This window comes from Sminthopsis crassicaudata, chromosome 2 (assembly GCF_048593235.1).
Source record: "Sminthopsis crassicaudata isolate SCR6 chromosome 2, ASM4859323v1, whole genome shotgun sequence".
NCBI lineage: Eukaryota > Metazoa > Chordata > Mammalia > Dasyuromorphia > Dasyuridae > Sminthopsis > Sminthopsis crassicaudata.
Window position 1 is genome coordinate 683,395,546 of NC_133618.1, and position 24,721 is coordinate 683,420,266.

At 40.4% G+C, this 24,721-nt stretch overlaps 1 long non-coding RNA gene across 1 annotated transcript; it reads left to right on the plus strand.

Moving 5' to 3' along the window:
* Window positions 1-2,820: 2,820 nt before the first annotated feature.
* On the plus strand, window positions 2,821-18,453 carry LOC141559144 (uncharacterized). The gene is made up of 3 exons (XR_012487232.1): window positions 2,821-2,928; window positions 16,491-16,543; window positions 17,521-18,453. It is a non-coding gene; the product is annotated as an uncharacterized LOC141559144 (long non-coding RNA).
* The last annotated feature ends 6,268 nt before the right edge of the window (window positions 18,454-24,721 follow it).

Consider the following 24,721-nt stretch of genomic DNA (forward strand, 5'->3'; position numbering starts at 1 on the left):
ATTTGAAAGAACGCTGATTCTGGAGTCAGAAGATCAGGCTTTGAACCCCAGCTCTGACTCTTACTTGAGCTTCCATGTCCTTGTCAGTATGAGTCATCCCCTCTGAGACTACTTCCTACCCCTCCCACTTACATTGGTGGGCTATGACGGCTTACTGTTACTTTGTCAGGATTTTAGGGATAATCCTGAGAGGTTAGATTTCTTTTTAAATTAAAAAAAAAAACCCTCTAAATTTTAGTTCCAGATTCTTTTGCTCCTCTCTTCCACATAAAGGAAAAAAAAAAACCCAAATATGAGAAATATAGTTACAAAACAAATGTCCACATTGGCCATTTTTGTTTGTTTGTTTGTTTAGAGGAAAGAAAGAAAGAAAATAGGTTTCCATTTTCCCTCTGAGTCCCTCGGTTCTCTTTGTGGCAGATGCCAGTTAAATTACGATCCTCCCCCCACTCCGCCAGAAGTCTTCCCATGCTTGGGGGAGCCACCCCTCTAACCGGTCAGCCTGGCTCTCCAAAGGGTTTAAGAAGGTGTACGCACTGTGCTGCTGTAGCTTCTTGGATCCACAAGTCCGAGTGAATCAGGTGGACACCCCAGGTGGATGAGGGGCTTTGAGGAGGGCTTGGCAGCCCTCACTCACAGGGCTTGGTCTTCCCTGAAGAACTCTACACTCCAGGTTTTTTTAATGTACTGTACATTTCAAAGAAAATGCCAACATGCATTGCCACAGGGAGTTTCCTGACCTAGAAGTTATCAAGGGAATCACAGGTCCAGTCTCTAGCTCTAATTCTATTTACCAACCAGTAATTACAAAACATTTCTTTCACACCTACCCCCCCAAACACACATTTAGAGTCTATGGAGACAGGGGACACAAACTTAAAGTTAGTAAGGGAGATATGACTCACAACAAGCAGAAGGAAAGATACATCACAATATTTGATAAATACAAAAAACCTCCACTACTGGGAGAAAGACTCATTATTCCCAAATAACTGCTCAGAAAACTAGAAATTAATCTGGCAATAATTAGGATTAGACCATTAGAGAGCATGACTCATACTGACAAGGACATCTCACACCAGATAGTAAGAGACTCTGCAAATGGATTCAGGACCAAGATATAAAATCTCACCTCAGGAATATGGAGGATTAAGGAGGGAAAGGACTGGTAAAGGACTGGTATCTATGGAAAAAGAAGACTTCATGGATTAAATGAGAAAAGTCATGGAATATAAAATGAACAGTTTTGATTACTTGTTTGGAAAGTTTTTGCATAAACAAAATCAATGTATTTAAAATGAGAATAGAAATAGCTAATGGGGAAAATATTTTCTTTTTTTAAAAAATAATTTATTAATTTTATAATTATAATTTTTTGACAGTACATATGCATGAGTAATTTTTTTTTTTTTTTACAACATTATCCCTTGTATTCACTATTCCAAATTTTCCCCTCCCTCCCTCTACTCCCTCCCCTAGATGACAGGCAATCCCATACATATTAAACGTGTTACAGTATAACCTAGATACAATATATGTGTGTAAAACCAAATTTCTTGTTGCACGGTAAGACTTGGATTCTGAAGGTATAAGTAACCTGGGTAGAAAGACAATAGTGCAAACATTTTACACTCCTTTCCCAGTGTTCCTTCTCTGTTTCTGTCCATCATTCATCAACTGGAACTGAATTGGATCTTTTCTATGTTGAAGAGATCCTCTTCATTCAGAATATATCTTCATACAGTATTGTTGTTGAAGTGTATAGTGATCTCCTGGTTAAAAATATTTTCAATATATTTCGCTGATAAAGGTCTTATTTCCAAGATCTAGAAGTAACTGATTTAAAAATATAAGGACAAGTGCCATACATAAAAATGGTCAAATAGTAGAAATAGATAGTTTTCAAAAGAAGAAATCTGATAAGTAAATGGGGAGAGGTTTTACTTAGCATCAAATTGGCAAAGATGACAAAGTGAGAACATCAGTTTTTGTGTTAATGCATTCTTGGAGATTAGGGCTGGATAAGTAGATAAGAGGATCATTAGTCTCCAGGTGGTAATTAAATCCCCTGAAGCTGATGAGATCTACATGTAAATATAAGAACAGCTTTGCAAATAAGCAAGTTATATGCAATAGAGATTGACAGTTCTATTTTGCACATAGAAATGGTAATTTTTTAATGTGTGTTCAGTGAATATTTTTTTTTTTAAAGGCAGCAAAGCACATTTATGGAGGACACTGTGCTGAAGGGATTACTGCTAATTACTCTCCATTGTCAGTTCTCCTGAAGGCCCCTTGGGTTAGGGCTCCAAGGGTCAGGGTCTTGATAAAGACCCTATCTCTGTCATGGACTTGCATAAGCTTTATGTTTCTGGGACTGGGAGTTGTAAACTCCTTCCACCCTAATGAAAACTCCTGGCTGAAGGTAGATGAGGGGTTTCTGCTCTCATTTTACTGAATGACTCATCCAGGCCCATCTAGCACACCCATCAGAGCTCAGATTGTCCTTCCGAACTCTCAGTTATTAAGGATGTAGGAGTTATCACAGATTCCAATCAATCTAATCTTATTAGAAAAAGGATTTCTCTTTAAAACGAGGTATCTCAGCCAGTGAATTTGATTTTTTTTTAACATATGTCGATAATTCCATTTCAATATAATTCATTTCCTTTGGAATCCTCTATTTCACACACTTAAAAGCATAATTCTGAAAAGGTGTCCATAGGCGTGGCCAGAATGTCATCAAAGGGTTCTGTGATGCAAGAAAAGATAGAACCTCTGTTCTACAGTGAGTCCTCCAGCATCTGCCTGAAGCTCTTCAGAGAGAGAGGGATGTTCCCCTCAGTGGAAATACTGCTGTTGTTACACTCTATCAGCCATTTTTCTGTCTTCATTGAAATCAATTTCCCCCTTGAAGGAGTTGATAAGGTATCAGATTTTCAATTTGTAGTCTGGCAGATGAGTTTGTGTTTGAGGCATTTTTCTCATTGCGTTTCAGTGCATGTATTCCAAATTCCAAATAGTAGATATAATCTGGGACTTCGGTATTCAGGCTTTTGTCTTCAATTCTTCCGAAAGCCAGGGCTCTCAAGGTTGCCATGAGTGGGGTCTGAAGGAAGAGAGAGTTAGGAGGACCTAGAGAGAGAAAAGCAAACCGTAGTCAGCAAGACAAAAGGGAACAGACAGAGCTGTTGTAGTCACCCAGAAGAATAGAGACTCAGATTTCTTGGACACAAATCATGAAATTCACTGGGATCCAGACAAAGCAGTCTTTGTAAAAGTCTTTGTATTCTTTTTTCCTCCTTGAGGCAATTGGGGTTGTGACTTGCCCAGGATCACACAGCTAGGAAGTGTTAATTTTGAACTCAGATCCTCCTGACTTCAGGGCTGGTGTTCTATCTAATTGAGCCACCTAGCTGCCCCAAATCTTTGTATTCTTTTTTTTTTTAATCTTCATATTCTTAATCCCAGTTCCTGTCCCTGTTGGAAAATTACACTCTAAATCAATGGTGTCAGCTTGGAATTGAAATTTACTCACAGATTGACTTAGAAAATCCCAACCCAACATTACCCTGTGATATTAGCTTGTCATTCTCTTAGGAAAACATTTACCAGTTACCTCTTCACCTACTGGGCATCTCTGCTCTAAGTGACCAACAGAAGGCTTCTCCATCAGGAAGGAATTTAGGTCCCCCGTTATAAATTGGATTCAGATTTTAGAAGAATCTAGTTTTAAAATCTTCAAAGAACTTTCTCAATATATTGCAGAAGATGGAAGCTTTGGGGGGTAAGCATAAAGCACAATATTTGTGATTCCCACTTTATTCTCAGTTGACAGTTTATCCAGACTCTCCCCCAAGAAATGGTTTTGGACATTTTGTCCCAGACATAATCCTTGTAACCTGGAGGTTTGCAAAAAGTCAAGGAAAGGTCTGAATGGTGGATACCTGGGAGCCCTGAATCTGCTTTCTTGCCTCAACCTTAAGAACAGGTTCTGATTCACAAAACAGACATTTAAAGAAGAGGGAGTTAGCAAAGGGCTGCAGCTGATGGATAGGTGTCACTCCTGCAGGAGGTTGGGGCCTCAAAGCCGCCCATGATTCGCTCTTTGTCTTCTGGAGTTGGAGCTCATATGTTCAGGGCTTTTTGCAGGACCAAGTCTCTCAATTTTCTCATTGCCTTGTTCTTATTGAGCAATAAGTCTGCAAACATTCTGACTTCCAAACTATAGAGTAATTTTTCCCCATTTGTAGCATTCAAATCTTTTGAAGGCACAACAGATTTAGCTGTACATTCTTGTAAGGAAAAAATCCCCAAAACTTTTCCAAATCCTATATTTTCATACATATTTGAAGTGTTATCCTGGATCCTCAGGATACAAGTATAATGAAATGCTTTCACAAGAAGAAGTTAACTCAATAGAAATCATCCACATTATTGCACCAAAAAAAATGAAGGGGAGGAAAGGGGGCTAATTAGATTGCTTAACAAAATTATCTATGTTTAGAAAAATGGTAAAAGATGATGCTTTAACATAAAAACCCATAATGTAATTCTAGTTTAAAAAAAAAAAAAAAACAAAGAAAGAAAACAAACCAAAAACTCCAAACCTTTCCTCATCTTCACAGAACACAACCCAGAAATCAATGCTTATCTATAATCCAGAAGGCATAGGGGGACGCACATTTTCTATAATTCCTGTCTCTATGATAATTATGTTAACAAATATTGTTAGCCTTCATAAATCATGAGATCAAATTTTCAACATTTTTTTCTTATCTGGTAAAATAATTAATGGTAAATTTATTGAGATGTATAAATATACATTTATGTATGTAGTTACTTTTCATTTGTTTTAATCATGTTCAACTCTTTGTGATGTAATTTGGAGGTTTCTTGACTAAGATACTGGAGTAGTTTGCCATTTCCTTTTCCAGTTCATTTTACAAAGAGAAGGTTTAGTGACTTGCTCAGGGTCATACAGCAAGTAAGTGTATGAGCTTGGATTTGAACTCAGCAATACATAAGCATTCCTGACTCGAGGCTTGGCTTATATTCATTGCAGCACCTAACTGACACATAAATATGTACCCATATACACATGAACACATACACATATTTATGTATGCAGAGATAACACACACATGTATATTATTAGATGTATAATATATATAGACATAATGTATATATTATATGCATAATATGTAATATATTAACATCACATATTGTTTAGACCTCGTTTCACCTATTTAAGTTTTTTCAAGTATTTTCTGTCTCTCATTGATTCAGGTTTTAATATAGACTACATATCTTCTTCCTTTTATTAAATCTTTTTTTTTTTTTTGAACAATAATATCTCAAAAGAAAAGAGAAGCACTCTGAATTCTTCTATATTCTACTCTTCCATTCAAAGTGGCCAAGTTTAGAAGGAGAAGAAATTAATTTTCACTCTAGGGAAGCATAAAATCAAAGAAATTTTGTGAACTTGGGATACCTTCAATTAAAGAAACAAAACAAATAAAAAAAACTTTTTACTCCTTCTAAACTTGCAGTTAAATTACTTGATAATTCCAAAACTACAGCAACACAAAAAAGCACAGACAAGGAAAACATTTTTTTTTTTTTTTTAAAGCTTATATAGGTTGATCGGTACCAGATAAAATAGATTTGTGGAGTGCTCAGGGAGCAATGGCACCTCTGGTGTGAGGACTGCTCATCCACCTTTGGTGTCCAGCTGTTACCCACCTCTCATCTGAGGGTCCAAGAAGCAGTAGCACAGCAGTCACATCCCAGCAAGACTGTCTTGGCTAATGAGCTAAATCAGATCCAGGGTAACCAACAGGCTGTGAGTCCGTCAGTAAATTAGGGGGATACCTAGCTCGACCACGTGAAGCCTTGCTCCAGCAGAATGGACAGATGAGAACAATTTGTTCCAGCAGCCAGCTGATGCTGGGGGCACTTAGAGCTTGGTCATGCATCAAAGATCCCAAGATTATCCACCGAACCCCAAACCATTGCCAGTCACCTGACTTTTGTCTTGGCACTGAACTTAGATGATGCTGGAAGAAAGAGTAAGGCTGACAACTTAGTGGAATTCTGCCTCACTTAAATCCAATTTGTGAACAAGTCAAGATATCCTCATGATGACATTGATCCTTTTTGAAAATAAAGGACCAGGGGCAGCTGGTTGGCACTTCCTAGCTGTGTGACCCGTAGCAAATCACTTAATCCCAATTGCCTCACAAAAAAAAAAAAAGAAAGAAAAGAAAGAAAGAAAACAATGGATAAGACTTTTTTGAAAACAGGTACATATAAGACAACCCCCTGTGCCAGCTCGAAAGGCACACATCCTCAAATTCAGAAAAATAAAAGAAATAATCACTCATCTTTACAAACTCATCTATCCAACAAAAAGAAAGCCCGATTTAAATCGAGGTTTGCTCTCCCTTCTCCCCCCCTTTCCCTTGCCCTGTAATGGACTCATCTTCCTGGATGATGCTTCCTTAAACACACTTGCCCTCATTCATAGACACAAAGAACACCCATAAATAATTTGTGGTCACATTGCTGGGGGAGGCGAAGTCCTCCCCCCCGACAAAAACATTCAGCTAGAACCAGGAGGAATGTCAGAGAAAATAAGGAAGAAAGGGGATAGGCAAACAACCTCTAGTTTCTGTGAGATGCCCAAAGCAGCAGAAAGTCTCTATCCCACAGAAACAGACAAAAGTCCTCTGGGGACTGATGTTAACTCAAATGGACCAATGCACTGGCAATGAGGAATCACCAAGTGATCCTTTAAAATGAATTCTTCCTGGAAATGGATTCAATTGTGTTAATCATGATGAGTGACAAATAATCCTGATTAATGCCAGAATTTCCACATTAAAATGACCTTACAGATTTAAAAACCTTTCACACACTCTTTCACACCCTGCCATGAAATCCAGCCCAATATATGGGGAAGAAGGGAGGGAGAGCTCCTTCTAGCTTAAGAGTATGAATTGGAGAGAGTGTCATGGAAGCCACAAATTGAGCCTGGACAGACATTGGGTTATTGGATATTGGATACTGGAGGATAGAAGGACCCTGAGGCCCTGAAGAGTGAGAGACCGATGGAAGACTGAACAACAGTGAACTTGGGGAACTTTGACTTTCTAATGGCACACAGAGCTACAAAGAGTCTGAGGTCACATTTGAACTCAGGTCTTCCTAACTTCAGATTTGGTGTTCTATCCACTGTGACGTCACCTAACTGCCCCATGTCACCTGAATGATCCACAAAATCCTGTCCTAGTTTTTCTTCTTCCTAAAAAGTTGATGGGAATGAAGGCGCCCATGAAGTTATTTCAGAGATGTCACAGTATCACTTGGCATAGCCAGGCATGGTGTAGGCAAGAACTGGGCCATCTTCCTCGTCATCATGAGCCCAATGGCTCAATGGCCCATGAGCCCATCTAGACCCTTCCTGTGCAGGTATGACTGCTCTCCCAGGATTGCCAAACAATGTGTGCAAAGAGCTATACCAAAGTCCACCTAACCTGTGATCCAACCTGATTAAAGAATAGGGAATCCCAGGTGAGCTGGGATAAAAAGCTATTCAAATTTTCATTTTTTTTTTCCTCTCCACAAATGAATTGATTTAAAAACAAATGGGTCTATATTTAAGGATAATGAAATTTAAGGGCATGCTCTACATCAGTGGGATCTGTTTTCAAAGATCCTACGCACCCAATGGGCATTTTAAGAATGATGTAAAGGAAACAGAACAAGATGATATGGCTTCAATTCTATTCACCAACAGTTCAATAAACTGCTTTGATAGTACAATCACCATCAATCCTTGGGTCCTATCAAACCGAGATTCACAAGATGTACTCATAACAGACCCTTCTGATCACTGGTTGTCCTCCCTCTTCCGTGCCTCAGAGTAGTGAAGAAAGGAGTGTCCGGTGGCTTATTAGAGCGCAATTTCTCTGAAGCTAAGGGAAGTCCTCTGGTGTGCTACAGAGGACTCTAAGATTAGAAAATCCTTAGTGACCTCTGAGAAGGCAAATCTTAGTAGAACGGCAGGGCTCAGAAGTTATGGCTAGTGAAGAAGTAGAGATATTTAATTCAGACTTTTCCCACCAGGATTATTTGGCAATAGAGAAGAGGAGCAGCTTGCTGGGCTATGTGCAATGATAAAAAGGTTCCCCCCCCCCCATCCTGTTATAAATATAACAGGATATTATCATGGCCCAAGTAAATACCAAAGGGATGGAGATGGCCAAATTTAGGAATACTTGTGGGAACTGAGTGAAATCAACAGCATCGGGAGGACAATTTAGATTATATAGTGATTTCAACACTGTAAATAAAGATAGCTTTGAAAGCCTTAAGAAGTCTGAATAATGTAACAACTAAGTACAATTCAAAGGACCAATAACTCCTGACGCTGGCGAGGGACTGAAGGGCCAGAATAAGATACTTTTTAGACCTGGGCAAAGTATTGATTCCTCTTGCGTGGCTGTGCTTTTCTGTTACAAGAAATGCTTTTTTAAAAAACAAATTTGTGTGTGTGAGATAGAGGGGAAGGGTATTAAGAATGATGTAAAAAGAAGGAAAGTTTGGAAGAAACTAATATATTGAATGTATTATATTCTTTTCAAAACCAAGCTCTATCTAATGTAGATCTGAAATATGAAAGTTGTTTATTAGGCTATTTCCAGTCGGGATCACAGTGCTGAATAACCCACTCCCATCTGTCCCAAGGTAGGGAGCCCGGCTGGCCAGTGTGATCGCCAGCGAGGTCGCCAGGGGGAGCCAGAGAGCGCCCTTCCCTGTCCCAGGATGGAGAGCCCGGCTGGCCAGTAACACGCCAGCGAGGTCGCCAGGGGGAGCCAGAGAGCGCCCTTCTCTGTCCCAGGATGGAGAGCCCGGCTGGCCAGTGTGATCGCCAGGGGGAGCCAGAGAGCGCCCTTCCCTGTCCCAGGATGGAGAGCCCGGCTGGCCAGTGTGATCGCCAGGGGGAGCCAGAGAGCGCCCTCCTCTGTCCCAGGATGGAGAGCCCGGCTGGCCAATAACACGCCGGCGAGGTCGCCAGGGGGAGCCAGAGAGTGCCCTTCTCTGTCCCAGGATGGAGAGCCCGGCTGGCCAGTGTGATCGCCAGGGGGAGCCAGAGAGCGCCCTTCTCTGTCCCAGGATGGAGAGCCCGGCTGGCCAGTAACACGCCAGCGAGGTCGCCAGGGGGAGCCAGAGAGCGCCCTTCTCTGTCCCAGGATGGAGAGCCCGGCTGGCCAGTAACACGCCGGCGAGGTCGCCAGGGGGAGCCAGAGAGCGCCCTTCCCTGTCCCAGGATGGAGAGCCCGGCTGGCCAGTAACACGCCAGCGAGGTCGCCAGGAGGAGCCAGAGAGCGCCCTTCTCTGTCCCAGGATGGAGAGCCCGGCTGGCCAGTGTGATCGCCAGGGGGAGCCAGAGAGCGCCCTTCTCTGTCCCAGGATGGAGAGCCCGGCTGGCCAGTGTGATCGCCAGGGGGAGCCAGAGAGCGCCCTTCTCTGTCCCAGGATGGAGAGCCCGGCTGGCCAGTGTGATCGCCAGGGGGAGCCAGAGAGCGCCCTTCTCCGGACCGGCCCCTCCCGCCCATCTGGCTGCAGCAGACTTTGAGCGGGCTTTCTTGGTCCAGGAGCATCAGCCCGGGCGAGGCTCCCCAAGTCCTCCAGACCCGGCCCCGCCCTGCTCCTCTCTGGGCCAGGACGATCGGAGCAGTGCTAACGGGGCGGGCGGCAGGACCAGAAGGAGCCGGGCTGGCGCCCGATGCTTTTCATCGCATTGGATCCTCGCCACGGCCCGGGGGGGGGGGGGGGGGGGGGGGGGACGCCGCTCCGCAGCCCGTTTTCCAGCGGAGGGAAACGAGCCGGAGGAGAAGGGGTGTGGCCGGGAAGGAGCTGGCCCTGGGACCTGGCGGCATTCCGCGTACTCTGGAGCCCTCTAGCGGCACGAATGTTCCTGGCCCGGACTTTTACCCAATTCGAATAACAGTCCGAATCCCCGTATCCATCCCAAACCGTCAGTTAACATCAACTCCGCGGCTGGCGCCCCCTTAAAACGCCGACAAATAAGCCGGGGTCAGTTACTATTCACAGGTTAGATTGCCGACTCTCCGGTTCCGCTCCAGCCCCGTTTGGAAGGGCCGGGACTCCCAGCAGAGCGCTGGCGTTCCCTAGGCGGCGGATGCTTTCTGAGACTTGAGTCCACCCCCCCACCCCAGCAGGCAGCGAATGCTGACCCCAACCAGATTAAAATGTCTTTAGAAAATATTTAACAAAGTGAATTTTAAAACATACAACACAACGTGGAAAATCTGGGCTTCCGGTTTCCTCATCAATACCCCTTCCTCCATTGGCCTAGAGACGAGTATAAGATAAGGGCCCTGACCCTCGGAGCTTGGGCAGGTGTTGGACACCTGTGGTCCTGAGCACTCGAGTAGGAAGAGGTGACCCCTTAGGGTCACTCAGCCAGCTTCTGAGGCAGGACTTACATTCAGGTGTTCGGGAGTCCCTCACATTCCCACTGTACGGTGGGCAAGCTGCCCTCTGTCACGGAGCTCTTCCATGAAGACGCCACCGGCTGACTTCAGATCTTCTCTTTTACCTTGGAAGCAATGCCCAGTCACCCTGGCCTCTGATAATCACAGATTTCCTTCTCAGTCTCCCAACTGATACCAGTGAGAATCCGCAAGCGCTGTGAGGGACTCCCATGAGAACCTCCTTATTTTGGACGAGCAAGTGATGGTCAGGGAAACCACAGAGAAATTAGTTCCGATTCAAGAGGCAACATGGATTAAGAAGGCCACTGTGTGTTCTCAATGAACGGATTACCTTATAAACCGGCGTAGGACCTGAAAAATATCCGTTTCAATGACATAAAAGATAAAAATGACCATTGTTATTAGTGCTTGTCAGTCACTGCCAGAAATGAGGTCATACCTAAGAGAGAGAGAGGGCCAGCAGCAAAATTAAGGTGAGAACCCCCCACACTTTCCATGTCTAATTCAACCAGCATTTTCTTCTTTTCTTTATTTTTTAAATTTATTATAGCTTTTTATTTACCAGATCTATGCATGGGTAATTTTACAGCATTGACAATTGCCAAACCTTTTGTTCCAACTTTTCCCTTTCCCACACCCACCCCCCCATGGCAGGTTGACCAATACATGTTAAATATGTTAAAGTATAAGTTAAATACAATATATGTAAACATGTCCAAACAGTTATTTTGCGGTTCAAAAAGAATCGAACTTTGAAACAGTGGACAATTAGCCTCTGAAGGAAATAAAAAGCGCAGGCGGACAAAGGTAAAGGGATTAGGAATTCTCTGTAGTGGTTCATAGTCATCTCCCAGAGTTCTTTCGCTGGGTGTAGCTGGTTCATGATTGCTCTGTTGGAGCTGATTTGGTTCACCTCATTGTTGAGGATGGCCTTGTCCATCAGAATTGATCATCATAGAGTCCTGTTGTTGAAGTGTACAACGATCTCCTGGTCCTGCTCATTTCACTCAGCATCAGTTCCTGTAAGTCTCTCCAGGCCTTTCTGAAATCATCTGTAACCAGCATTTCTTGAAGACCTACTTTGTACTTTTCCAAGGTTCTATGTGGAAATCAACCTCATGTCTCACTTTCCTCTAATCTAAGCAGATCTATCCCGTTCTCCCCAAACATACTCTAAAGAATACTTCTGGAAGTGCCAAAGTTGACTAACCCCCCAAAGTAGATCTAGATAACAAATCCATTCAAAATCAGCGATCTAAAAAGTAAATTCGTTTGTATTCTGTCTTCCTGAACCCATCTAGAATACAAAGGACAGATAAGTGAAGATGTTATGTCATATCTTGAGTTTCCATTTGCCACATTGAATCTCTCTTGCCCAGTTCAAATACCATTCTCCTAGGGAGAGAAGCAAAGTAAGAACTGAGAAACTCCATTTCTTTGTTCCTGTATTTATCTACTCACATATCATGAGCAGCACTTTTAGAAGCCTCATCAGCTTTCCAGTCCTTATCTTTTTACAAATATTAACTCAGAGAAAGAAAACCTTCTGGTTATCTTTGACTTTCCCTGTCACCTCCATCTCCTGAAAGCCAAGAGGTACAAGGACTAAAAAATGTTTGGGAACTTCTGATCTAGTCCAACCTCCTCACTACACAGTGGAAAAAATGGATGAGTCTCACTCAGCAATATACAAGCAGGAAAAAAAAGAAATAGAATTCAAATACTGGCTCTTTAATTCAAAAGCCAGTGGTTGTCCTATTACGCCCCATTGTTACTATTCAAATATTTTCTTTTTACTGCAAAGATAGCAATTATTGAGTAGTGACCAGAATTTATTAACTCCCAAGCTATTTATCCCAATGGCAACTTGGCTGACCAGTACTATAGATAGAATTTTCATGGTATCAGAAGTTGAAGTAAAAGTTTCTGATGTCTCTTCTGAATCTAAGATCCTTTGAATTTCAAAAAATCCAAACTCTTTCTGATCTAAGTATTATCAGAATATTATCAGAATAATTCAATTTTTCCATTAGTTTTTGAAAGAATGTCAAATTCCATCTTTGCAACCTGCTTTCTGACCATGTGTATCTTGTTTCCTTCTTTTATCCATCCTAAGCTTTTTGGGCTAAAGATTACCTCCTTAGAAAAGGTATCCAGACATGTGGCAGGCTGGACACAAAATGAAGAACTCAGCTTGATTCTCTGCTTTCAGAAGGTATATAGCAGCTGCAGCTTCAATGGAATCAATAAAGAAAACTAACCTATTAAAAAGAAAACTTTTAAAAACATTTAACAGTTTAGTTAAAATAGGTCTTAATACCCAAATTTAAAAGTTCAGCCAGTGTAAGGATGGGGTTCCCGCAAAACAAGAGAAGGGAATTGTAAGAGCCCTTTAAATGGGCGGCGCCACAGCCCATCGGGAGATTGAGGCCCAGAAGTAATTTCTGTGGATATTAGGACTGCCTTGTAGGTGGCATCTTGGCCACAATGAGATAGTTTCATAATGGGTGACTCTCTCGCTGATTGGCTGTGTGTGTGACCTCACAGGCCCTTTATAAGCCCACTGCAGGCAGCAGTCGCTGTCTTTAACCTGGCGCTCTTCACCCTGGCTCCCTAGCCTGGGTGGCCAAGCCGAGATGGGTAGCCAAAAGAGGTAAGGATTTTGGTAGGGAACACGTGGGTCTTCTGACCAGGTGTTCACTCGGGAACCAACAAGTCAGGACATCAGTCAGGGCATTATGTGAATAGGTATAATAAAGGCTTTTAAGATTGCACGTGGTTGTTCCTGAGTGCGCTACCAGTTATTAAATTATAGATTCAAGAGATTGTGGCCAGAGACCTTTGAAGGCCTCAGAGGAGGCAGCCGGGTAGAGTTGACACTGCAAAGGTCAGTGGTCAAAGGTACTCTGTTGGGCCTAGGACAGACTAGTAATTGTAACTGCCAGAAGGGCACACTACAAGCCAGGTCCATGCTTACAAAAAAATATTTTAACCCAAATTAGTATTTAAAAGCTTCTAAACCATCACTTTGGCTCTTAATGTTTCACATGTATTACCTTGAATTTTACTCAGATGATAGAAAATAAATTTCATCTTTATATCACAATTGTGCTCAAGTCCCATTTGTAGATGACTCCCAAATAGCATCTCACTGACAGTTATGGCAATGGACATGGTCTTTTAAAATTCTACATCTGACTCTAATCTGTAAGGATATATAAGTAGCACTAAAGTGAAAAAATCATTTTCCTTTTTTACAGGTAAAGATTATTTTCATTTTCCTATTTTTGATCCTACATAGCCAGCAAAATATTTATATTTTTTTCCTAGCATGAAGTTTTCACTACATAAAAAAGCTATAGTAAAAATTCTGGATACAAATCATTCTATTTAAACAGTATAAATGACATAACTCTGACAGTATGCCCCAAAGTCTCAATTCTGAAGGCCATGCAAGAAAGATTGAAAGACAACCAACACTTTGGTGACCTTGTTAATCCTCCAATTCAACAGTATGACTATCACCCTAACATCCCAGCTTATGAAACCAGCAAAAAGGATTTATTTTTTGAACTCACATTATCCACACTGAAAAGCTGGCATGTTTATCACCATGCCTACTGGGAAAAGCAAAATGGCACACCATGATGATGAAGGGATGCAGAAAGTACAGCATTTGGTGATCCCCATTCTAGAATAGAAATAAAGTAGATTTTAAAACTATTATAATATAGCAATGTGTTTTCTTTCCCTAGTTAGAATATTGCTTCAACTAAACTACTTTTTCCATGACAGAATGAAGACAGAAAACTTGACATTCTGTTGGTACTTTACATTTTGTTGAAATCTTAAAGTATATGAAGTATATAATGATCAGTGAGTTGTTTGGGACATTTATGGGCAGTGAGGTACAACACCTTCAAACAACCTTGTACTTTGTGCTAAAATGCTATCTTGGTATCAACATATATATATAAAACAACCTATATATACACATATGTATATATATATATATATATATATAAACGATATGTAGTAAAGAATTTCTTGCCTTAGTAGCATGACAAATCTTACCGTGTTTTTCCCCTTCCAAACACAAAGGATATGCCTTTTAGTAGCTAGAGACAACCAGATCTTCACTTTCATATCAAGATCAAACAAGGTGGATCTCTAATACCTTTGAGAATGTTTTAATCTTAATCCTAAATACCTCTGTATCCATATCATTTAAGTGTCCAGATTTGATCATGGAAGAGTAAGAAATATGTGTGTGTGTGATCTTAAAGATACACAAACCTCTGCCATAGGAAAGGGTATAGGAATCAGAGCTTGTTCCAATTCTGACCAATGAATTATTGTTGATTTTTTTTCTGCTCATTCTTTCTAATGCTAAAATCAGATTGTTTCTTTAGATTCAAATTCATCATAAAGCATTCCAAACCATGTTCAACTCTTAATTTGGACATGTAAATATCTTCAATCATAATAATGTGTAGATTATTCTTTTAAAAAGGAAGAAAACTACATTCTGAACCAGTCTGAAATAAGCCACAATCAAAAGGAAACCGTTTCAGATGTGACATACTATGGCAACAAATTAACCAGTTAATGCTGGCTTAAATCTATCTTCACTAAAGTCACCCCTAATTCCATGTGAGAAAATCTCGGGATGAATAAAACCAATTTTCAGTCTAATTTTGACCCAAAAAATTAAAGAGTGGAAGGGAAACTTCCTTCACCATGTGGACTTGAATTTGGGGCCAGAAATTGATCTTAGATCAAGTTACAGATAGCATTAAGGTCTTCACATTACCATCAATCTGCTCAACATTTTCCTTGTCTAGGTGGTCTCTAGGCTTAATTTCATCTACCAATTATTAAGGCAAAAGGGAACTAGAAACTCACCAACTTTTGAACTTCAAAATGAGCTGCTGTTTGCCAATATTTTATCTCTTTGGGATGTTCCACTCTGCCCTCAAAGTCAGATGCTGTAGCAATTGGAGTGAAGAGATGCAAATGATGAGGTTAGTGGTAGTTATGATGAGGTGCAAGAATTGGGGTGGGAAATCCCCTCTGGTAGGAAGCAAATTCAAAAACCGAAACCTGTGTGGCAAATAAGGATTTATTGGCACTGAGAAGCCAGCTTATTAGGAACACAGATTTCTTAGTGAGCAAAAGGTCAGGTTAGGAAGATAGCAAAGCTTAACACTGAGAAGAAAACATCTTCATCAGTGGGCACAGTCTGTTAAGACGTCTGCCAAGGTGGGTTACATTGAAAAGAGAATATCTTAACAGAAGGCAAGGTCCTGTTTAGGACATCTGCAAAAATATCTGGGCATGTAGCCCTAGACATATTGGGGCTTGCTTTGATCTTTGGCCCAGAATTCAGGGGCCAACTCCTTGAGAGACTGATTTTTCAATTCAATTTAAAATTGAATGAGATTACTTAACTGGGAGTTTGAGCCACTGAGAGTTGTTTGTGGCAATTCAATGGAGGGTGATTGACAAAGATCTTCAATTGAATGAAACCAATTAACTGGGAGTTTGCAGGCTTCCAGGACCTCCAAAAGATTTCAGTTTATGTCATTAACACCAGGTAGTTTGAGGGCTGATTTAAGTTGGGTTGGTAACAATGGACAGGATCAGATCCAATCATCAGGTTCCAAACATTAACTGAAAGAGAGATAATACAATCAGAAAGAAATAATACCATCAATAAAATTAAGAGCATTAAATTATTCAAATGATCAAGGTTTTTTTTTTTTTTTGGTAGTAACAAAGAACTGAAATATAAAGCAGATCCTCATTGACAGGAAAATAGCTAAAGTTGTATGTCAATTAATTAATAAACTTTTATTAAGCATCTGCTATGTGTCAGATACTGTGTTAAGTGCATGAATAAAATGGAATCTTTTGGTATGATAAGAAAAAATAAACAAACAATTCATATTACCCACATTGTAGGTGGTTCACTGTGTGAAGCATGAGAAGATCTATGTGAACTTATACAAAATAAAGTAAGTAGAACCAAGAAAACAATATACATCATGACCACAACAATGCTAATAGAAACAATATAAATAACAAAATAAAAAATGAATATTGTGTAATTATAATGATAAAGTATGGATGACAAAATATGTCTCCCCCTCATTCTTTCTGTCTGAAGAGGTGAGAGGAATAAAGATGTGTTCTATTAGACTTGACTAATTTCTTGATTAGTTTTACTGAACTGCTCCCCTTCTCTTTTTTTTGCTATAAAGAACGACTCTCTGGATAGGAGAAAGGGATGTATTAGGAAACATCTGAGTTAGGCAAAATCTACATTTGGGACAGAGATTATGACAAGAGAGTTAGTTCTTTTTTCATCACTAACATTGTTTTACTTTTTTATTTTATACTACCTGTACCTATAATTATGTCTAAAGGTCTAAAGTGTGCAAGTTAGGAAAGGAATTTATTTCTATCTCAGAAATGGAAAAAGATCACAATAAAATGAACTTTGTGAAATCATAAACATGCTAATGGTATCCTTTATTACCATAGACATTTTCAAGTATTAACCATGGCTGATATCAACAAGTGTTTATTAATTAGAATAAAAATATTTTGCCTAGCTCAAAAATACTAAACCTGAAATCCTGAATCATACTTGTGGTTGAAAAATAAGACCAATATCCATGTATAAACAGGCTTGCATGTCATACATTTTAAGGAAATGAAACATCCATGGATGGGTTTTGATAGCATGGCTCTACATGTAGCAACAATCCCTAAATTATTTTCAGATACTACAGATATATTTGTATCATTTGGACTTTTAATATAGAGGCTTACTAGGTGCATTACTTAGAGAGCTAATCACACAACCTCTTGGGACTTCTGTTTTTTCCCCTTATGTATAATGAGGATTTAACTAAATGACTTCTAAGAACTCTCCCAGCACAAATGCTTTGATAATCATTATAAATGACTCCATTATTTTCCTCAAAAGCTGGCCTAAAGAGGAAGCAGAAAAAAGTAAGCAGAGTTCACCACAGCAAGGAAGAGGAAGCAGGCAGAAGAGTTGGAACTATATTGTGGCTATCCCAATACAACTAGATGAAGATGGAGAAAAGAGAACACAAGGGGCAAAGAAAGAAGGTACCTGCTAGCAGTAGCATTCTGTTAAGAGGTGTGGCTATTTTTTTTTTCTAAATTTCTATAACTGAATAAGAAGAATATCAATTGCTCCTTTAGTATATTCCTAACTCACCACCTAAGAAGAGGTGCTTTCCAAGAGCTATTATTTAAAGCTCCCTGGCAGAGACAATACTTAAAAGAAGTCATTGTTGAGATGTCACTTCCAATGAATTGTAGTTTTCCATCAAGGCCCCAAAACTTTTTAAGTATATTTCTCTTCTCAGTCAATAGTTGGCTCTATGAGGTAGAAAGATCTGTATGTGTGCTTTAAAAAAAAAAAAAAAAAAAAAAAAAAAAGTTACAAAATGAAAGATCAAAAGAGAGCTTCATCATTCCTCCTCCACCCAAGTTAACAGGTTCATCTCTAGTAAAAACTTTATACTGGAAGAGAATGCACTTGAAAACAATACAACAAAATTAGCCCTAAATGCTTTCAACTGCTGAAAGAAAAATAGAACATTTTAGAGAAAGGACTTTACATTTTCTCAGTTAAGTTTTAATGGGGATCAATTCCCTTTCATAATCTCACTAGAATTAATATTATTGATGTTTTTATATAGACCCAAAAGGGAATAAGCATTTTGATTTTCAAAAATCAAATAGATTTCATTTTTTAAATGGTTCAGCCAAAGATTTGTTGGTAAGGAAAACTTGGAGAAAAACAAGACCTCTTAACATCATCATCCAAGTTCAAGAAATGTAACGGGTTCAGAGTAATTGAAATTATAGCAACATTTCTCTAAGATAAGAACGATATCTCTTTTCATAGTAGAACTAATAAAGGTTACTAAGTATTAGGCAAATAGAGTTAATAAGCTGCAAATGTTGCATATTACCCACTGAAGTGTTTACTACATAGAACACAGGTATGCCCCAGAATACCTGTTGCTTCTGACTGTTCTGAATTATAGTTATTTGTGTTCGTTTCCCTTGTTGAATCCTCAATAATAACCCATAGCTACACTCCTCCCTTGCCATTAAGATGGAAAAATTGAGTTTAATGTATTGGACTACCTGCCATCAAGAGGAGGGGATGGGGGGAAGGAGGAAAAAATTTAGAAGAGAAAGTTTTGCAAGGGTCATTGTTGAAAAATTACCCATGCATATGTTTTGTAAGTAAAAGGCTTTAATAAAAAAAGAGTTTAAAGAAGAGCCTAGGTGTTAGGATTACTAAGTGAGAACTCAGGTTGTCTGGATGGTGACAAGGTGAGAATTCAGGTTTTCTGGACAATTACAAGGTGAGAACTCAGGTTGACTTGATAGAGGGGGCAAAGCTCATTGGCTGGGGTGGTTCTTCCCAGAAGCCCTTGCATTATTCCACGCCCATTCTCTGGGAGGATAAAAAGAGACAGCAATGGGCGCAGAGGGCAGATCGGCCTGGAGAAGGATAAGAGCTGGAGGAGATTCAGAGCCAGGATTCAAGAAGAAAGACTCTGCATTGCATCAGGCTTGACGGGGCTCTCTGCAGGAAGGGAAGTCACTTCTAAGGACAAGAGTTAACAGCAACTGCCTGGAGACAACGGTTCACTACAGGAAGAAGAATCTGTCATAAAGATTTGAGTAGACACAGCAGATCTCTTCCCAGAGAGCGATCCAGCAGCTTCTGGAGACGGCAGCTCATTACATTTGGCGTCCACACGTGGGGCAAGGACTTTTGCTTATTCTGACAAGAGGAGCTAGACCAGATCTTCACAATTTGGCGCCTGAACAGGGACAGACACGGTCCTGATTCCAGTGGAAAAGCCTCCCATCCAGATCTCAGTCTCTCTGACCCAGAACCGTGAGTAACGAGGAAACTTTGTTAAATATTAAGTGAGTGTGCTAATAGATAAATAAGGAACTTAACTTGTTAAGGCCAAACCAGGAATCTCTTATAGTGAAATGGGGCAAACACCTTCTGTTCAAGGAAAATGTTTAGAGAGCATCATCAAGGTTATGAAAAGCCAAGGATTGATTATAATTTTAGAGGAGATTACTGAACTTTTAAGAACTGTGAAGGTCATATGTCCTTCTTTTTCTCTGGAAGAAGAATTGGATCCAGATGAGTGGAAATTAGTAGGAGAGCAATTAGGTGAACAGTACAATTACCTTTGTGACATTTTACCCTTTGGTTCCAGACCAAACTCAGTTTCCAAAGATACAATTCATACCTATAATTTAATCCAAATGGCTTTAAAAAATGTTATTCTAAAGGAAGAGATGAAGGAGCAAAATGGGGAGGTGTCAACTAAACTAGGTGAAAAGGATGAATCAGATAACAATGAAGTTAAGTACAATTCTGAGCAACAGCAACAGGAGCACCTCCCATCTCCTCCCTCAATTAACCCTTCAGAGGTGGAGGAAGAAGGAGGAGGGGAAGAGACAGAAACTCAAACAGAATCTCCTGTGAAGCAGCCTAAGCCTATGACAAGATTAGAAAAAGCATTGGTTAAAGCTAAGAGAGAAGGACAGGATATAAGTGATTTTATACATGCATATCCTGTGATTGAAAATATTGACTCTGTAGGTAAAAAAAGGAGAAGATATGCACCTTTAGATTTGAATAAAATTAAGGATTTGAAAAAAGGTTGTACCCTTTATGGGGCTACATCAGCTTATGTCAAAATGTTACTAGATGGTTTGTCTTATGAAGTCCTAACCCCGAATGATTGGAAATCCATAGCAAGGACATGTCTGGAACCTGGAGAAAATTTATTATGGCTTGCGGAATTTCATGAATTATGTAAAATTCAAGTCAGATGCAATTTGGAAATAGGAGTTAACACACAATTCACTTTTGAGCACTTAGCTGGTGAAGGTCAATATGGAGAGAATTCGGAACAGATTAATTATACCATGACAATATATGAACAAATTGCTAAGGCTGCAATAAAAGCTTGGGGTGTCCTTCCTGGACAGAAGGATCGTGGAGAGGCTTTCACTAAAATACAGCAAGGTCCCAATGAACCTTTTGCAGATTTTGTGGGACGTTTACAAACTGCTGTCAAAAGAACTATTGGAGAAAATTCAGCTACAGAAATAATGACCAGACATCTGGCTAAGGAAAATGCCAACGAGATTTGCAAAAGAATTATATGGGGATTAGACAAAGATGCTCCTTTAGAGGAGATCATAAGACGCTGTGCTACAGTGGGAACAAATGCTTTTTACACCCGGACAATGATGAATGTGGAAAGACAGGGTCCCTCCTGGGTAATAAGTGAGAGCTAGCATGATAGCAAATAATTCATTCTGTTGAGTGGATTGAAAAGGAGTCCTGATTACTCTCTTTATGGTTAAATCATGAGAGTATATGGCACAAATATTTTCTTTGGAGGCATCTGTAAAGATTGTTGGTCCTTTAAGAGGAACCTTAGAAACCTTTTCTTCAAAAATCCATCGCCAATTATGTAGTAGCCGGGTAATCTTTAATGGAGATCCATGTGCAAAATTTGGAGCGGTGGCTAATAAAATTTGCCATTCTGGGATGGTCTCACAGCATACATTAATCTGTGCGTTAGTATAGAATGTGTATATTTTTTCAGGACTTATCCCAGATAATTGTGTTACTCTCTTAATAGCCTTTAATAAAATCCTAGCCACAAGCACTGGGTAAGGTGTAAGGCTTTGTTCTGGTTGTGCTGGGAGGTTCACCCACTCAATCACTCTGTCTCCTTGGTGAAGGACTGCTGTGGGTGCCTCTTTTGTAGCAAAAACTGATATTTCCAAGGGTTTTTGAGTGACTCTTTCAACCACATTGGATAAAGCCAGTTCAACTTCTCTCAAAGCCTTTTGTGCTTCTTTTGTAAGCTGGCGTGGTGAATTTAAAGCACTGTCTCCCCTTAAAATGTCATAGAGAGGTTGTAGTTGATTGGTAGTTAAGCCTAACACTGGACGCATCCATTGGATATCTCCTATTAATTTTTGAAAGTCATTTAAGGTGTTTAGCTTCTCTGTTCTTAAGGAGAGTTTTTGTACTGTAAGCACCTTAGGATATACTTCATATCCTAAATATTGAAAAGGAGCATGTCTTTGAATTTTTTCTGTAGCTATATGCAGTTTGTAGTACGTTAATGTTTCCATGGTCCTTTGTAGACATGCCTCTAACATTTGTTCCTCAGGTGCACATCCCAAAATATCATCCATATAATGTAACAATATTACTTTTGGAAAGGCTTTTCTTACTGGAGCAAGAGCAGCTGCAACATACATTTGGCACATAGTAGGGCTGTTTTTCATTCCCTGTGGCAAAACTGTCCATTCATATCTTTTATAAGGCTCAGCCAAATTAACACTAGGCACTGAAAAAGCAAATCTTTTCATATCCTCCTTATCTAGAGGAATAGAATAGAAACAATCCTTAATGTCTATAACCCATAGAGGCCATTCTCTTGGCAACTGAGTAGGAGATGGAAGTCCAGGCTGAAGAGTTCCCATAGTTTCCATCTGTTCATTTACTCTTCTTAGATCAGTTATCATCCTCCATTTTCCAGATTTCTTTTTCACCACAAATACTGGGGAATTCCAAGGACTTAGAGAAGGCCGCAAGTGTCCTTGGTCAAGTTGTTCTTGCACTATGTCTAATAAGGCCTGAATTTTATCACTTCTTAAGGGCCACTGTTCTACCCACACTGGTGAATCAGTCTTCCACTGAATAGGAACTGGTGAAAGTGCAGGTAGGCCTTCAACAGCAGCCCTGCCTAAAAAGCCGAAGTGCTTATTTGTAATCCTATCTGCTGTAAAATGTCTCTTCCCCACAGATTGATGGGGATTTTTTCAACCACAAAAGGAGTAAAAGCTCCTGTTTCTCCTTCAAATACCCATCTCAAAGGCCTAGCACTAACTTCTGCTGCTATTGATCCTCCCACCCCAGACATATAGGTGTCTGCTTTAATCTTTGGCCAGTGACCGGGCCAATTGGCACCTCTAATAACTGTACGATCTGCCCCCGTGTCTACCAATCCTTCAAATGGTATTCCGTTTATATAAATAGTAAGCATAGGTCGGTCAGCTGTCACAGCTGCTGTCCAATATATTCCTGGATTTTGTTCATTGGAGTCAAAATCTAGGCGACTATCACTAGGTTGCTTATTAGGGGTCCGTAACAATAAGCCTGATGCTACTACTTCTCCTGGTTGATAAATCACACGTTGTCTGCCTGTGTTAGTGACTGGGATATTAGATACACGTTCTCCAGTCTCCCACATCAGTGTATGGATGGACACTGTTTTGTAGGCACTCTCAGAAGGTGAAATGGTCAAGCCTACTGTGCCTGGAGGCAAAGGATCCATAGGCTCAACAGGAACAGATTTCACTTCTCCAGGGAGTATCTCGGTAGTCTCTACTGCACACAACTCTATTTTTCCTAATTTCAATCCCTTTCTTCCATCTGATTGCCTTTTGGCTGATTGATCGTGTCTTAAAATTCTCTGGATGTAACCTCGGCTGCCATCATGCCCCACTTGGGGGGCTGAAGCTGGGTCCCACCTGTCATTTCCCTGGGTCAATCTACATTCGGAGGCCCAGTGGAGGCCCTTGTGACATTTTGGTCCCAATGAACCTTTTGCAGATTTTGTGGGACGTTTACAAACTGCTGTCAAAAGAACTATTGGAGAAAATTCAGCTACAGAAATAATGACCAGACATCTGGCTAAGGAAAATGCCAACGAGATTTGCAAAAGAATTATATGGGGATTAGACAAAGATGCTCCTTTAGAGGAGATCATAAGACGCTGTGCTACAGTGGGAACAAATGCTTTTTACACCCGGACAATGATGAATGTGGAAAGACAGGGTCCCTCCTGGCAAGGGCCTTCTAGAGAAACTCGGCGATGTTTTCAATGTGGAAAAATTGGGCATCTAAGAGCTCAGTGTAGGTATGGAGATACAGTGAGAAGACAGGGTGAAAGAAGACCTAAAACCCCATGTCCAAAATGCAACAGAGGACTCCATTGGGCATCAGAGTGTAAACTAATTCAGGGAAATGGGATGAGGGGCCCAGGTCCAGGGCCCCAGGCAAAAAAGACTTGGGGCATGATGGCAGCTGATGTTACACCTAAAGAGCCTTTAGAAGGCCAGGACTCTGATTTAATCAATCAGCAGAGAAGCAATCACATGGCAGAAAGGGATTACCTGATAAGTCAGTCAAAAGGCAATCAGATTGCAAAAATGGATTACACTTGGGGAGAATACAGGCCTTTTAAACCAACAGGGCTGTGCCCAGTGCAAACAATTCCAATGTAATTGCCAGATGATGAGAAGAGATTTAGAAAGTGGTAATAGAAGGTAATTAGATAGGTTAACTGCCTGGGGGAGAGGGTTTGCTTGTATTTCTTCAGCAGGAGAAGGAATCAGATGGGTGCCAACAAGTGATATTCGCCTTGTCCATCAGAGAGAGACAGAAAAAGAGAAAGACCTCAAAATAAAGGAGAAGATCTAAGAAACATCTGACACTGAAAGAGCATGGATAATAAGAAGACTGTTAAAGAACTTTAAAAACCAGCAGGAATCATTGGACTTCCTCACACAAGATGAGAATAATGGACAATGGACTTATGGACATTTATAAATTTTCAATTTATGATTATTTGATTATGTTATATACTTCTAGCATGTGTTATGTTACTATGTTACTATGTGCTTATGTAATTCATGTAATTATCTGTAATACTTCCCATATTGATGGATTTATGTTTCAAGGTCATTTATGTAATTATCTGTAATACTTCCCATATTGATGGATTTATGTTTCAAGGTCATGACTGTCCTATGTTCTAAATCAAAAGAAAGGGGGAGATGTTAGGATTACTAAGTGAGAACTCAGGTTGTCTGGATGGTGACAAGGTGAGAATTCAGGTTTTCTGGACAATTACAAGGTGAGAACTCAGGTTGACTTGATAGAGGGGGCAAAGCTCATTGGCTGGGGTGGTTCTTCCCAGAAGCCCTTGCATTATTCCACGCCCATTCTCTGGGAGGATAAAAAGAGACAGCAATGGGCGCAGAGGGCAGATCGGCCTGGAGAAGGATAAGAGCTG